Here is a 13,376-nt window from a genome sequence, read left to right on the forward strand (position 1 = left end):
GCACACCATCTGAGACAGGGAGGAGCTGAAACCTCTTCAGCTGGACTCTCAGGGGAAAGCTAGGCTCTGCCTGGATTACGCTTCTCCTAGGAACACTGAGATCCACCAAGACTGGGATTTAGCAGTAAAATAGCTCACCACTACTGCAATTAACTTGATAGTGAAAGACAGGCTTTGTTAGTGCTTCAAGACACAGTATTGGCTTCAGTGGATAATCAAAGAAAGCAGAGGTCATATTTCAAGAGCACAGGATTTACATTTTTAATTATTGTTCCTTTCAGTGATCCATATTATGAAAGGCCTAATGCATCAATCCTTAAATTGCTTAAGGAAGGAAGAAGACGTTTTTGCTATAATTCAGCACCTGGCAACTTGGTCTTTACATGTGAAAAAGCTTTATGTATTCAATACTCTTGATGAGCACCGTAGATTTAAAAGCAGTACCCTTTTTATTCAATCACAATCCTGAATTTATGGCTTTCACTGCAGAGGATGAATCTAACCAGAGAAACAGGATAAGAATTAATGGATTAGTCTTGCATTGTTCATCTGCATTCCTTCATTCATTCTCAGATCACTCACTCACCTTCTTGACATTCCTCTCAGTTCAGCTTGGAAAACATCTTCACTTCTTTTGCCAAAGTAGACTTTAAGACCATTTCAGCCATACTTTGATACATATTGCTTTTCTTTTGGACTCCTTTTATTTTGGCTTGTGTTCCTTAAGTGAAGCTCACACAATTAATCTAATACATTGTGAAGACAGAATATCTCATTATCTTGTTGTATTTATAGTTCTCTTATCCTAATAGAGCACTCTGCCTTTGCAAGGATGTCTAGGTTACTTCAGAAGGACATCCATTTTTGCCATTGAATGTTACCATTCCACTACCAATTTAAATACAATTTAAAAATAGAGATATGGATTAAATGAATCTCCAGTCAGAGCACATCGCCAAACGAGATGCTTGCCAGAGCATGGCATGTCAGATAGAAGGCACTGAAAATGGGAGTGGAGGAAGCCAGAAGCCTCCAGAGAGGCAAAAGCAGTAGGTAGCTCTAAGAGAATGATTGTTTTTCCTGTCAGACATGAACCCATGAGGTTTCACTCTGCAACAAAACAAAACAGACCGTGCTGTGGCTGTTCCAGACAGAGATGCAACAAGCTCTTTGTTTTGTATGAAAACCAAACTAAACCAAATCCTCCAGGAAAACTCACTAATAGACTGCATAGAAAGATAATAGGGTAAAGGATAGGTTGATAAATTAAAGTGAGTTATCTTAAAAACATTGGGTATCAGAGCTGTTACTTTGGTTCCCACAACAGTACAATTTCCAAAAAAAAAGCCTTGTTAACTGTTCTGTGTCCTTTCTGACCTTAGTTAATAGGCTGAAGCTCAGTGGGGAGTTCTTCCCATGAGGAAGAAAGTCTGACAGTAGATTTAGGCATTGCTGATGTGATCAAAGATGTTTAGCTGCAAAAAAAGTGCTGGGACCTGTTTTCTCTGGCCACAGCAGCAACCAGACAAGTTCTCTGCTCCCAGCCTCCCACAGAAATTATCCCTTAGCTCTTTCTCAGACCCCACTGCTAACACTTCTGTTAATGCCTCCTGTGCTTTTTGCTAGCATTTTTCTCAGTGGCAGGCACCCTTCGCTCTTTCTATCACAGATGGTATGCAATCACATTTCAGCAATCAGTTCTTACATGCCTGCATTTGTCTTGCCCTTCTCCACTACCAAATGATTCATCTTGTTCTCAGCCTTTGCAGCGTGCAAGCCAGTGCTTGTGACAGCTTTCCTATCATTTCTGCTACCTGGTTGCACAGAGCGGTTGAATGTCCCCTTTACACTTGTCTTGAGTGAAAGGCAGCTCTTACACTAAGCAACTTCAACAACATTTAGCTCAGCTCAGAAGACTTTTCATTTCACAGATAAAGGTTACACAGGCAGGTCCTAATGCCTCTCCCACTTAAATGAGCTAGATCCCTTTGCCTTTGATAGGGACAGAATTAAATTTTAATATGTGAAAGTTCTCCTCTGAGGTGAGATGAGCTAATCTAAAGCAATTTGCAAATCTGCCTATTTAACCAGGGAATACGCCTGAATTTTGCTGCTGTCATTCTCTGCTGTCAGATTCTGAACCCACTAGGTAAGCCTGCTGTTAGATCACTTTGTCAGATACTGAAACCCAGAAAACACTGAAGTGGATGCTTAAACTGAACCCCAAGAAGATAAGTATTATTATAATTATTGTTATAGTATTATTAAATTCTAAATATTATTTTAGTAGTATTATATTGGACAGGTCTCTACTGAGAATTTTTACCGAAAATGATGTCTGGATCAGAACCTTCCCTTGCAGTAACACAGACGAATGTCTATGATACGTAGTAAAATGATTAATGATTTTATAAAACACGCATCTGCTTTTTATTTTTTATTACCCTATGTTGCTTATTCTGCTTTAATCACACCAGAAGTAACAGGCTAATTCAAACTGGCAGTGACAAAGGAACTTGCTTTATTTTCATCTCCATCATGTATCTCTAGTTTTGTAAAGAAACTGTAGTCCTAAATTATATCTTGCATGCAACTGAGGATTCTTATAAAGCAGATGAATGCTAAAAAGAAGCAGGGCGGTAGAGCCTATATTCTACAGGCAGCCCTGGTGCGCAGGGTTCATCTTATCATTAAAAAAAACAACACACCTTTGTTGGATTCCTAAATTAATTTTTACATGGATGAAATTGCCAGCACTGAAATTAGCTTTTAATAAATGGAAAGGTCGAGTCTTCTATTCACAAGAAGTAGTTTCATAACTAGACGGGCTTATAACCTTACAAAAAGCTAATCTATTGCTTTGTTTTTCAGTATCTAAAATACTGTTGCTAGTGACGTTCATATCACTATGAAAGAACATCTTGTTAGGCAGAAAGACAGTAGGCCTCCCGCAATTGAATGCAGGCATGTTTATACCTAATAAATACAGATTTATTCATATTCCTGAAGGAACTCTATTCTTCCACCCACCAAATCTTGCTGAACGTCCTGTGTTATTGAGCTTTAAACATAGAGCTCTACAAACATGCTTTTTTGAGGTGAGCCAAAGCACTTCAGCTAGTCTGGTAACTAGCCTGTGGGAGCTTGTCTGTTATCTTCCATTGCTGTAAAGGTAAGTTAGCTGCTCAGTGAAACAAGGTAGGCTATTTTGGACTTTGGTTTGTTCACAGCCAGTGACCACAGGGTACCAGGTGCTGTAAGACAAATCCATTGTTTCTTTCACACTATTTTCTTTGGGCTGCTGTGCTGTAAAGCTGGATGTGATAGTTGGGAAAAGAACTGCTTTTTTTATTTTGTTTGGTTTCTCTTTTGTACAGCAACAAGGACATTGCTTGATCATTAGCACAGATACAAAGAGTAGGAACATTCACACATTTGTTGCCAGTTTTGTTCCCTAATATCATGTTCTCCCTGTAAGCAAAGTATCTACCCATACATAAAGACATCCTTCAAAGCTCATGCACCTGCAAAACGTGAATCTTTGTACACTTGCAAAGGTCTGAAAAGATGGTCTATGTTTTCTGTGCTGCTAGCTTCCCTTTTGTGGTTTTGTTTTTGGTTTGTTTGGTTTTTTTTTTTGATTCTCATTTAAACTGATGGCAGCTGCTGTCAACTTGGAAAAGTTATTGCCAATATACCTGCTGCAATGTGCTCCCTGGCAGTGATGGCTGATGAAGCCACCGTCCCCATGGCTGACCTGTCAAGGCCAGTTTCTCTCTCTCTCTCTCTCTGCAGCTCTGTCTCCACTGCAACAGAAGCTGGATGTTTGCAGCCTCTCTAAGAGCAAGACAGGTTGATGAACAGCCCTATGACATTTGCATTGAAGCATTACAGCTCAGGTCACAAATTCCCACCAGTACACCTCCCAGATGCTTCAGCTACGGGTGCTAGGATGGGAACTGTGTACATTAGTTTTGCAATGACGCTGGCCTTCCAGTTAAGAAGGGAACAGTGTTCTTTGTCTTCTGTGCTTCCTTTACTTCTGAATCCATTGCCATGAGTTCAAAAATAAAAATTAATTAAACCAATCATTTTATTTCTAGATTTCAATGGTGCAGATGTTGCTTGAGGAGAGGCCAGAATTCTGAATTTCCTATTTTAGATGTGTCTGGGGTTTTGATCAGGGAGAGGTTAATTTTCCACTCCTGCAAATCACTGCAAAGACGACTCTCCCCATTTGGTCTTGAAGAGTTGACTGACTCGGAACCAGCTCCTATCACTTAACATATTTAACCACACCAGAAAAAAATAAGGAGCTTTCATGTTAAGATAAATGTCTTCAACGCATAGCAGTGCCACTCACAGATGTCCTAAAGAGAGAAGTTTCACACGAACTCTAATGGCTGTCACTTCTTTGAGAGGCATTCTCTCTGAGCTGTATATAGCTTTGTTGCACTCATGTTGCTTTAGGCACACGAGTGACACACTAACTTTGTCTGTAACTGCTGTAACCATCACAACATATAGCCATTGCCTCTGCAGCCTTGTAATCAACTTGATCTGCAATTTTACTGAGCAGAACTAATTTTTCAACAGTTACAAATTAAATTAACTGGTTCTTGAATACATATTGGTACCTTATTACTCCACAATGAAGTATGATAGGCTGATTTAGGTCATATATGATTAGTCAAAAGAACAGAGTGAATATGCAGAATAAAATCTGTATGATTTATTTAGATTTTAATTTGAGCAAGAGGCTTTCAACATCTTATTTGAAGACTTATTTTCCAATGGACTTAGCACATTCATGGAAAACTGTCCTAAAGTCCTTACAGAGTAACCACATGTGATCAAACATCAAGCCGAAGGAAGCAATGACAGGAGTACCCCAAAAATCTGTTTTGTTTCTCACTAATCTGTTAAAGAGAGCAAACAATTAATGGAAATAACTTCAAATAAGAGGAGTACAGTACCAGCTGTATTAAGAATAATATAAAGGAAACCAGAACCTGAAATATTGGGCAGAAAACAACAAAATGAGATTAGTCTTGACTAGATATGGGCTTGTATGGGTGAGGAATACAAATGCAAACCCCCAATATGCCATGAATATGCCATGGGATAATTTGCATTTCTGTTTTAAAGACCTAACTGCCCAGAAGCATTAGAAATGATAGGCAAAATCATGACATCAAGTTTCTGTCCACTGTCAGTCCAGGGATTTAACTTAGGATCAGTGCTAGCACCTGGCCAAGAATAAGGAGTGAGGCAGCTCTGACTCCCCTTTCCTTTCTGCCAGCAAGCTCCGTCAGCTCAGTGCTGCTGACTGTTATCTCAGTGTGATGATCCCAGCGAGGCATACAGCTGGTGTTAATTATTTTAATGAAAAAGTGATGAGCCAGGAACCAGCTTTGGATGAACAATGTTTCATTTCACCTAATATGAGCTGTGTAAAGTCTGAACTTCTCAGCTCTCCATAACAGACCTTTGCAAAAAGATGATTCATCCTATATGCATTAGTCTCCCACTCCTAACGTTAAGGTAAGATGAATCATCTTTTAGAGGTCCCTATATTTCTTTATGGATTATTGCTTTTTTTTGACTGACTACTTGGTGCGTTTAGTGCGTGCTATGTGCCTAATTTGATTAACTCTCAAACTGTTTTAGATAGCTAAAGTTAGGAGACTTGTATTTCATTTAACTAAACAGGGTTCTGGTTTGTTCACAGAGCAGTAAAAGTGAATGCCTCTCTTTACTTGAGAGGCAAAACTGCACTTCAACATACTGAACAGAACACTTCTAGATTCCTTCATCCTGTGCCATGTGTTTTTGAAAATGTCATCCTGTGCTTTTATATTCAGAGCTCTGTTAGATTTTAAACATGAAATACACCGCATGAAAAAGACAAATGAGAATAATGGTCCCAACACTGCAAAGTTTTTATATGTGCATAATATTACCAATTTTATTTGTGTAATTTCTTAAATACTAGCAGGATATAAGCCTATATTTCAATCAAGAATACACAGCAATAATTCTTCAGACTTTGACACAGAAAATGAACACTGAAAATGTCCTATTATGCAGAAGGCATAAAAATTTATAGAAGAAAATCTAGCTAATAGTATGACAATAGTCACTTGGGGACCCCTAGAGATACTGTGCAGGAAAGTGAGCACAGTGACAGAGAACATGTCATGCCATGCCACTCTCTACTAAGGTGTGTGCACTGATATATATGAGATGTAAATCTCACACGGGCCTGTAATCTCACCGGACCTTCTTGTTCTTGTTTGCTTGTTTCTTTGCCCTTTCTTGAGAGAGGATGTGAAGGTCATGCTCTGCACAGAGAAGCCTTGTTAAGTCTAGCCTGAGTAGTACAGATGGTAGGCATATGATGCATAGCAAGCTGGTTAACCAGGCACGTGGTTTACATTCAGAAGTCCCACTATGGCACAGATAAGAATGGCTTCCCTTAGCTTGTTCTTTACTATAAACAATTAATTTGAAACTCATGGCAGGCAAGCTCTGGTAAGAATTATCTGCTGCCCTCAATTATTCATTCTCATTCTGTAATGATGGGAAGGAGAGCGAAGAACAGTTCATTAATAGGACAAGGACAGTGTTGTCAAGTTTTCCAGGGCCTGTTGACAACTGCAAGTTATGTTTCTTTTGTCTTCATATCCTTAATATTTAAAGCCATGATATCTCATAAACTTGCTAAGTAGCAGCTTCTTGGTGGCATTCTTATTCTAGCAAGTTGGCTCAGACTTAAACATTTAAACAGTATTTTAAGCACAGTTGCTCCTGGGGCTTGATCCCATACAGCTCAAGCACAGAATATTGCCCATTCAAGAGTAAAGCTGAAAGAAGTTAATAAGCAGGAGAAGGAGTTACAGGGAACTCAAAACCACACTAATAAACCCATTGCTTTCTGCCGCACTAAGGACCAGATACAAGATCTAAACGAAGAGTACATGGCTTACCTGCCTCCTTAGAGTGACTGAGCAGGTGTAGGAGATTACTCATAAAGAGTGATTTCAGGCAGAAGGTCTAATTTCCTCAGGTTCCCTTGATAACCACCAGGTGACTGTACCTGAGAACAAGAGAATACATCTAACTGTAGGTACTCTCAGTACCCCTTAGTCCAGGAGTGATTCTCTCCATATAGGCTACAGGAAGAGCTTGGGGAATTATTTCTGTATATAGCTCCCAGAATTTTAAGCACCATCCTCACCTAGGGCAGTACTGCCATTTTATTTCAAGTATTTATGAGTGAACAAGAAGGCAGGGCAGGGCCTTGAAAGGCATTGCTTTTCACACTTATTGTGATATTTTCAAATCTACCTTCCATAATCGGCATGCTGTTTTCTAATGAATTTTGATGGTGGAAACGGGAGGGTAAAATTCTTTGTTCAGTCTTGACAGTTACAGCCCTGCTGCTCAACATGGGCATTACAAAGCACAGTGGAGCACTACAGACAAAACATAGTCATTTGTCTTGCAAGGCAAATATTTGGGATGCATGAGAAACTAACATGCAAACATCGATTTATCACTTTGCCTTGAAGGTCAGTCCACCTGCATGCGTCCACTTGGTACACACAAGCCATAAGCAAACGTGAGCAAGCTCTGTCCATACTCCAAGAGAAGTGCTGTGCCAAGATACTTTTTTAGGACTGGGCCTATGACAATGTCTTATGCTTCTCATTAAGCCTCACGGACCTGGCCTTAGCACTATACTAATCAAAGCAATACAGCTTTTGGTCAGGTTTCAACCCAGGCAGCATTGGCTCATGCCTACCAGGCATGTACCATGTAAATATATCCTGAGTATACACCTGCTTCTGAGACAAACAATCTGGTGCTTTCAAGTCCATGTCTGTATTGCAGAGCTTTGTCAAAGTAAGTTGCTTTGTTATGGTTCCGCAGTTTCAATGCTGTACTTTCAAGAAGTTTCAGTGAAGGGGCTTCTGGGTCAGATCCAAAGGTATTCTGACACCCAACTCTCATTTCAGTCTTGACTATATGTTAGGAAGTGCCTTATCACTAAACAACAAAGAGGGCCTTCCTACATTGCCTCCTGCCTGGCATATCAGAGAGGAAGATAAAGATAAGGTTCTGCACATTCTCAGATACTCGCGCAGTAATTTAGAATCTGGTTTACTATCATAGATAAGGGCACAAAGGAGGTTCCATGTATGTCTTACTCCTCAGACGACCATGTAGTCATGGTCATGATCGCTTGTCCCTATTAACTACAGTGACACTAGAGAAATGAGTCTGACCTTGGTATTTTTACAGTGACACAGGAAATCATCTGTCCTTCTTTAGTTTACCTGTGATTCTAAGTGCTTGTCTTGTCTTTGACGCTGAGTGAGAAGTTGTTTTAAGCAGCTGAATGACTGAGGTGGTGTGCAAGCAGCCCAGAGAGGGCCAAATCAAATCACATGTGACATCCTGTAACACTGCCCCTGGGATCTGGATTGGACCCAGGGCTGATAGCTGGGCTGGTGACAAGATGGCAGGAATCCATGTACATGCAAACTTCAAAGAAGATACTATGTCATGGTCTTTCACATGACTCTTCAAAGCTGTGCTGCAACTTGGTCTAAATTAATCACAAAGTCAGTACTGTTGGGTAACTCCTCAAACACACAAGCAAACAAACAAACACCATAAATATTGACAATTAGCAAGGATCCAAATCAAATAATACCGGGCAGCTGGCCCTTAACAAGAACCACAGTGGTCCAGACAATGGGAGCTGTTTCTGAATCCATGTCTGTCTCATGAACCATATTCGACAGCTAAATTTCCTTAAGTTTATGTCAGACAGTGTCTAGCCCTAGGGAAACATAACCCTTTCGAGGCTCAATAGAGTGGCTTCTTTTCAGAGAATCACATTTAATCACACTTAGGTAAAAATCACCAAAGCCTGGTTAAGGACAACATAAAAAATCATCATCAGAGAACTAAACATGCCATCAACAGCATCCAGGAAGTTCTGTATTAAAACCAACCTACATATTCCAGCAAGCATGTCACTAAGAAAAGTAAACAGATGAGTGGACAAAGTTCAGGCCTTGGCACAGAGGTCTGCAATGTGCTTTTGGTTTTTCCGCTATTCTGAACATGCGATTCATATTGTCTATATTATTGCTTGTAGTACTGTGCCCGCTGTGGCCTCAGCCAGGAACCATAGTCCCATTGTGCTGCTTGCTGGAGGATCACAGCACAAAAATAACAGCCTCTGCCTCAGAGAGCTCATAGTGCTAGCAGTGTGCAAGGGAGGACCGACAGGCAGATTGGATGCATAAGTAAATGAGACAACACTCATCTGCCAAACAGCCAGCAGAAGCCACATGGCAGCGGCTTTGCTGTAGCCAGAAGATTCCTGGGCTTCCAAGCAGAGATCTGTGGGAGAAAAGGGCGTTCACAGGGGATGTGTCTCAAGTTTGAAGATTAAACTTGACAGGTTATTATCCTCTATTATGTCTCTGTTTTTAACTCTCTGTAAAATAGAGATAAGGTTAGAGCCCCTCTTCAAAGACTGTGGTGGAGTCTGACTTGTTAGTGTTTGGCTGATCAGTAAGCAGAAAACTACAGAAGTTCAGAACCAGCTGCACAGCTCACTTTTCAGAAGCAGGAGCCTAAAATCAGTTCATTTAGAGTCGGCTGTGCAAATATAAGGAACATAGGCAAGCAATAGCCATCCACTCTCTATGTAGGTTTTGAGGGCACTATAATTTCAGGAGAAATGTCCAGACAGATATATGAAAAATTAGCAAAGATAATCTGCCACATCAGATTATTTGAGAATTTGATGCTATCTAGCTCGGAAATATGTGAGATCTAGTGATCTTTTGCACAAGTGTTCCCCTCTTCCCATAAGCTGTCACAGATACATGTGATTTTATCAGAAGTTCACATGGTCTCAGCTTCCTGGGGTTTACAGGTGTAGAAAATATCTTACCTAACTCTAGATAGCTAAAAGCCACTTATTTTCCTAAAAGTGAGCATGACCAGGATATCATAAGGTAACTCAAACAGTATTAGATTCTTGTGTTTATGCACCTGAACTGAGCCCTAACTGTCTGAAGTGCTATATACATATTTCATATCTTCCTCCCCACTTATCAGCAGCTTCATTTGTTATATTGGCTTACCCATTCTCTCTCACGCTGTGTGCAGATTGGGGCAGGTTCCTCTGCTCACAGTATGAACTATTTACTTGTATTGTCCACACGACTGAAAATGAATCTTTTTTGGTACTTCATGTTGATTCCATAAATAGTTATTAATTTTTCTTTATGAAATTTTCTGCAAGGTGTTCTGTTCTGATTTTAATAAATGTTAACAGAAAGCAGTGTGTGTAATACTACATAAGAAGCATGTCTGGGTGTCCTGTATCTTTTGAATTTGGCATTTAGGATGGCAAGTACTTCATATTATTGGCCAGAATAATTCTTTCAGATTTGTGCATAAACAAGAAGGGCAGAAAACCAAATCTGATCACTCATGATGAGCATGAGCACAAGTATTTAAGTCTTTCCCGACAGCTGGCATTATTTTCTTTATAAATCTATTTACGTTATGACAAACATGACAGCATGTTTTCACTTTACATCACTGTAAAGGGATGGAGGCAGCTGTAGTGCAGACAGGTGAATAATGTAATAACTAGTCCACAAATAATCCAGCCTGCTAAACGCTGGTGACAAACCTCAGAACTCAGAAATGTGCTTCACACCAGCATGCAGGAGAGTCACTGTTTCTCTGAAGGTTATCCAAGCACTTCTGCAGCTCTGCTCTGGACATCATGAAAGTGAAGTTTCTTTCCAGATGGCTGGTGCTTCTGAATTTTATCTGTGGAGAAAAGGCAGAAATAGTGCATTCTTCAAACTGACACTCCCAGGTGAAGCCAAAGCACAGCCAAACGCTAAATGCAGTAACAAAGCTCACCATTTTTTCCTTAAAGCACTAATAATTTTTTTTTTTTTTTTTTTTAGTAACTGTCAGGCAAAGTTTATTTGGCTTGTAAGATAACTGGGGCTGGGACCCAGGCCTGGACAATATCTGACACAACAATGCTGCTCCACAAACCAAGACCAAGAACCCAGTGCCAAGGTCATTTTATTGCATGCAAATGCATTCCTAACTAGGACGCCAACAGATAAATGCAGAAGAAGATGTGGTAACGCTTCAATGGTTTTTAACTTCTCCTTTTCCCCATACATCTGTAAAATGTCAAGCAGGTTGTAGAATCCTATCCAGTAAATTTTTCCTTTCGCTAAGCTGCTCTTAGCAGCTGTTTCCATAGCAGTTAAGTTTCCCTGCTGTGTGGCAAGAGGCTGCTTATCTTCTCTGCTCCCTTACTCTTGCCTTGAGATCAGTTATAAAGATGTTGACGTGAAGCACATGTAGAAGAGAATCAAGTTATACCATCTCTGAATGGGGTCTGGCTGTCACGCCAGCTACTGCTTACCGAGGCAATTAAATGAGGTGCTACTTCTTTTCTTAAAATTAGGTGACACGTTTGAAGCTTGAACAATATCCAGGCACAGTCTCTCCATCACTTTCAGAGATAATGACATCAGCCAAATCCTGACACAGCTCTGAATATTTACTGCCTCTTTAATAAACTGGTGTGAAGTCCTGCATGCGCTGCAGGGTGCTGAGGGCTTGGGTTTGATGGAATTTGTTTTAAAAAGTGTTTTTTAACTTTTCACCTGAAACACAGAATAATAGTATGTATGCTGATTAAAATGAATTGTAAAAGTGTCTATGAAGCAGAAAAATGGTTTTCATACTTAAGCACATTTGAAGATCCAATTAACCTAAATTTGTCCTAATTTTACAGGAAAAAATGAATCCAGAAAGATTATTGGGAAGATAGGTCATCTCCATCAAGAGTCACATATCTTGTTGTCATCAACTCCAGTTTTAAAAAATGACACTTACAGAACCAGGAGCCAGTAATTTTCATTTCAAAGATCTCTGTCACTTCTAAAATTACTCAGTGTACTAACACTGAAGTATTCAACAGCACTGGGTTGCATATTTAAAGTTTCTCAACTTGTTCTTACTTACATTAAAAAATAACAGGGTCTTTGTAAGGCAGCCAGAATTCCAAGTACAAATTCCAGAACTGTTGAATTGTTTGTGTCCAGCTACCTCACCAAGCAGAGGAGAAAAGGGAATAATACTTCCTTGCTTCCTTATCCCTCAGAAAGCCTAGAACTAGAATTTGTGTCAAGACAGACATTTTTCTCCCTGCTGCATGAACAGACCAGTCCATTAATTTGCAGCTCTTGAGTACTGGGCTGCTGGCAATGACGCTTCCTTAAAGAAACAGGAAACTCAAAGCTATTTCTGGACTGAAGAAAAGGGAGAGAATCAGAAATGCAATGAGTGCAGGTACAGAAATAAACACAATAATGACAAAATCTGGGGTTTACACCTTTAAAATATCCTTAATTTGTAATGTAATTTTCAATAAAATTACTTAGAGTGCACTGTTCTTTTTTACAGGTAACTTTATTAGCTCACTGTCAAAAACAGACTTTTGCTATTTTGCACAGGACGATGGCATGATTAAAAGCTGGGCAGATGACTGCACACACGAGTAACCACACCTTACATGCAAGAATTAAGAATTAGTTGACTGCTAATGGCATTTCTGATCCTTATTGTCTGCCATTTAACCATTTTAAGCAGATCATTTCAGAACAAAAAGCAGCTATAAAAAGAGAATTACATCAGACTACAAAGCCACCCCATCAAACTCCATCGTTCCATTCTTGTTTGCACCAGCTGAAGGTCCAGCTGTTGATTTTAGCTTACTCCTCAAGCTTTCAAAGACTTCATTACTTGTTACCTTTTGGCCACAAGCCCAGAATTAACTTCAGGGAAATTAGGTTATTTTCCAGTCTCTACCAGCACAAAAGTTGCAAAGGACCTTGGATACTAAATTGCATGACTTTTGCTATGCTTCAGGAGCAGCAAGAGCAGTGCTCAGAACACATCTTTCATGAAGTCATTAAGATTCTGCTTCACCATCCCGAAGTCCCCTTCCACAGCTGTCCTGCCAAAGGCATTGCTGTAGCCATTATAGAATATTTCAATAGAAAGTGAGAACTTTCTTTCCCCAAAACTCTTCTTTTCCATTGCAAACTAATTAAGACAGAATCAGAGTCAATAATGAAAGTCATTGGACTGTACAAAACAACACCTGAGTCAGGTCAGGAGGAGCAAATAAATATGAGGTTCTCCATTAAACTTGGGAGTCATGCCACTCACGGTCACAGAATCAGCAGACAGGCTTGCTTAAGCCTCTGTCAAGTCTGGCTGACATGAACATTTGGTATTGG

The 13,376-nt window shown here is 39.9% G+C and overlaps 1 long non-coding RNA gene across 1 annotated transcript in view; it reads left to right on the top strand.

The window, feature by feature from the left end:
• Positions 1 to 12,893, top strand: part of LOC148055779 (uncharacterized) — a 31,942-nt gene extending 19,049 nt beyond the window's left edge. The window contains exon 3 of the long non-coding RNA XR_015705102.1: positions 11,867 to 12,893. This is a non-coding gene — a long non-coding RNA (uncharacterized LOC148055779). The remainder of the gene's footprint in view (positions 1 to 11,866) is intronic.
• Positions 12,894 to 13,376: the final 483 nt, after the last annotated feature.

The sequence above is a fragment of the Nipponia nippon genome, unplaced genomic scaffold, assembly GCF_047370975.1.
Source record: "Nipponia nippon isolate SJK-2023a ecotype South Korea unplaced genomic scaffold, ASM4737097v1 scaffold_2, whole genome shotgun sequence".
NCBI classification, from domain to species: domain Eukaryota; kingdom Metazoa; phylum Chordata; class Aves; order Pelecaniformes; family Threskiornithidae; genus Nipponia; species Nipponia nippon.